The sequence below is a fragment of the Chrysochloris asiatica genome, unplaced genomic scaffold (assembly GCF_000296735.1).
Source record: "Chrysochloris asiatica unplaced genomic scaffold, ChrAsi1.0 scaffold00022, whole genome shotgun sequence".
NCBI lineage: Eukaryota > Metazoa > Chordata > Mammalia > Afrosoricida > Chrysochloridae > Chrysochloris > Chrysochloris asiatica.
Window position 1 is genome coordinate 26,128,146 of NW_006408540.1, and position 3,721 is coordinate 26,131,866.

The 3,721-nt window shown below is 41.0% G+C and overlaps 1 pseudogene; it reads left to right on the top strand.

The window, feature by feature from the left end:
* Window positions 1-3,557: 3,557 nt before the first annotated feature.
* The window catches only part of LOC102820972, a 2,122-nt pseudogene continuing 1,958 nt past the window's right edge, over window positions 3,558-3,721 (top strand).

Genomic DNA, 3,721 nt, shown 5'->3' on the forward strand with positions numbered 1-3,721 from the left:
AATGGGCTCAAAGCAATAATGGTGAGGAGGGCGCAGGACTAGGCAGTGTTTTGTTTCGTTGTGCATAGGGTTGCTATGAATTGGAACTGCTTAGATGGCACCTAACAACAACAACATAAAACTACAAGGTGGATGAACCTTTGAAAACATGCCAAGTGAAAAAATGTAGACATAAAAGTTCATGCTTAATTATCTATTTATATAGAATATGCAAAATAGGTAGATCCATGGAGACAGAAGCATAAGAGTGTTTGCCAGTGCTGGGGACAGGGAGAAGGAATAGGAAGTAACTGCTTAATGAGTGATATAGAATTTTATTTGGAATGATGAAAATGTTTCAGACTAAAAAGATGGTGGTTGCACAGCTGTATATGTACTAAATGCCACTGCATTGTACACTTTGAAATGGTTAATGTTATGTTATGCTATGCTGTGCTGTGCTGTGCTATGCTTTAGTATGTTATGTTATGTTATGTTATGTTATGTTATGTTGTGTTGTGTTGTGTTATGCTATGCTACGTTACATTACGTTACGTTACGTTACGTTATGTTATGTTGTGCTGTATTGTGCTGTGCTGTGCTATGCTTTGGTATGTTATGTTATATATGTCTCACCTCATTTTTTTTTTTTCAAACCAAAGGTCTCTCATATTTATTAGCCAACCTCTTTAAATGCAGAAACATAAAAATAAAGGAAGAAACCAGAAGTTTTGCAAAACATGTTCAATTGCTCAAATCTTGACAAAATTGAACTTGATAGGGTAGAGTGCTAGGACCTGGGTCTATTATGTACTGTGTCATCACATGTGTGACTCTTTAGAGACCCAGCTTGGTTCCTCTCCAGAGTCTTCTCTTGGAGTTGTATCTGATCCATTGGGGAATGGGACGATTCTGTATCAAATCCACTGGGGAATGGGACGATTCTGTATCGAATCCACTGGGGAATGGGATGATTCTGTATCTAATTCATTGGGTAATGGGACGATTCTGTATCAAATCCATTGGGTAATGGGACGATTCAGTATCGAATCCATTGGGGAATGGGACGATTCTGCTTTTGTTTCTTGGCCAGGAATCTCTAAATTCTGAAAGTCTCATGAGAAGACACAAATGGTGAGGGAAGGAAGAGCTCACCTCAATTTTTAACAAAGGAATATAAGGAATATAAGACAGACCTAAAGATTGATATACAGATGGCATAAGATTAGAGAACCCTGACCCCATCAAGTAAATTAAATGGTCTTGGCAGGATTTGGCTGAGCCCCATTCCCTTCAGGTTCCTTTCTAGTTTTGGGGATGTGTCTGGTTTATAATTGTATTTTTTTTTTAATGTTTGTTAATTGTGGTATAAAAAATGCAACAATTTTCACGTGTATAATTCAGTGACACCCATTCTAGTCATCATGTTGCGTAGCCATCACCATTATCTGTTTCCAAACTATTCCATGACCATCAAGAGAAATTCAGTTCCCCCTAAGCAATGACTCCTCCTCCGACCCCTGGTAATCACTAATAAGCTTGGTCTCTCTACATTTGCCTTTTTTATGCATTTCATGTCAGTGGGATCTTACATCATTTGTCCTCTTGTGCCTGACTTTTACTTAACAAAATAATCTCAAGGTTCGTGTCGTTTCTTTTTTCATGTCATTTCATTTCTTTATGATTAACACCCCTATGTATGTATGTACATTTTGTTTACCTGTTCAACTGTTTATAAAGTTGTTTCTACAGCTGATCGTTTCTGAAAGCCCTTGATAACTACTGAATAATCTTGTCAGCCCATGCCTAAAATATCAGCTCTAGTCCAGTCTTTTTTTTTTTTTTTTTATTGTGAATTATGTGATAGTTTGCATGGGAGAACATTAGCTTTATATTCATCCTATTATATTTTGTTTCATTGCCATGGTAACAGTCCCCTCCATGCATCATCAACCAACCAAAGGGTATACCTTGCAAGCCTGCCCTCTGGTCATCAGCACACAGCCCCTCACCCTTTCTGGATCTAGAGACCCCAGTCACTCCATCTCTCCATGTCATCATCTCTGCCTCCATCTCTGGCATCACTGTTTCTCTGGGTAGGGTCCCGCACTCCAGTCTTTTCTCAGGAACCTCCGCTCCTGGACTGCAAAGTCAACAACTCCCCTCCTTTTGTTACAAAACATCTGCCTTTACATTTCCAACCCTCACAGTCAGTCCTGATAGCAATTATTCACTATTGTACCACGTAAGTGCCATCCCCATCTCCTTATATCAGCCCCGCCCAGACAGATTGGATACTACTCAGTGGAGATTCTACCTTCCTCCACGCCCTCTGGATCTAGGCTCCCTCTTGAAAGCCTGTAAGCCAGTCACTTCTTGCCTTTGTAGCCTCCCCCTCTCCCCCATTTTAGGTAGCCAATGTCCAAGTTGCCCATCCCTGTCTACCCTGTGTATCAAGGGGGTGGGAATGATCCTCGCTGTAAAGATTCATTCCCTCTTTTGAGCTACTGCATCCATAGGTGTAGGTCAAGTTCACCAAATTGTTTTAGATTACTCTGTGTTTCCTCTTCTAGTAGAGTTCTGATCATCCAGCCATTGAAGCCAGGTCAAGTGGGTATTATCTGCAAGTGTGGGTGTTCTTGTGTATTCCACTCTTAGTACTTCTAGGATGTCCTGGTGATCCTAGAGGGGAAACTGACCTTCTCCAGGTTCAGTTAACCAATGACAGCCATGCAATAAGACTGTTTATATACAATCATATAAGAGGTACTTTCTAACAGACTGTGCTCTGAAGAGCAGTCAAGGGGATTAAAAAAAAAACAAAAACCAGGTGAAAAGTATATACATGTTCAGGTAATAAGACTAATAGAATTAACTTATGCTTTTCTAAGTTTGGTTCAAGGAACTCTGGTAGTGTAGTGGTTACAGATCGGGCTGCGAACCTCAAGGTCAGCTGTTCAAAACTACCAGCTGCTCTGCGAGAAAGATGAGGCTTTCTGCTCCCATAAAGATTTACAGCCTCAGAAACCCTATACAGGGTCGCTATGAGTCTGAACCGACTGTAGGGCACATCACCAGCACCACCAAATTTGATTCAAACCCATCAGCTGCCTCTTAGAAACACTATCTATTGTTGCTAAGTGTTGTTGAGTTGGTTCTGACTGATAGCGAATCTGTGGTTTCCCAGGCTTTAAATCTTCGCAGAAGCAGAAAGCCTTATTGTTTCTTCTGTGTAGCCACTGGCAGGCTCAAACTGACAGTCCAATGCTTACCATATGGAGCCACCACATTCCCTGGAACCAATTTGACAGCACTAACAACATCATCAACAAATTTGACTCCGACCTACTTAAACCAGAATAGGTTTAAATAGTGCCCGGTCATGCTGTGCAAACCAGTATGGAGTCCAATCACTGTAAATCTGGCTCAGAATTCAAGGGTCCAGGGAGTACACATAATTAAGTGTAAGCCATAAAAAGTATTCAGAGGTTCTGACAATATTAATAGTTAAAAATCATTGTTTTTAAAAAGGGACAGGGGAGAGGCAGCATCAGTAGCGTCTTCTGACACTATACACCATGTCATACCTGTCCATGAAACGCCTGCGCAAGAAGATTGAGAAGTGGAACCTGAAATTAAGGCAACCAAACCTCAAGCTACTGGGGGCATCGGGTGTGGGTCTACCAGAAGCCCAAAATGGAAATCTACCTGAAGAAACACTGGGAGGTGGGAAAGATAAAAA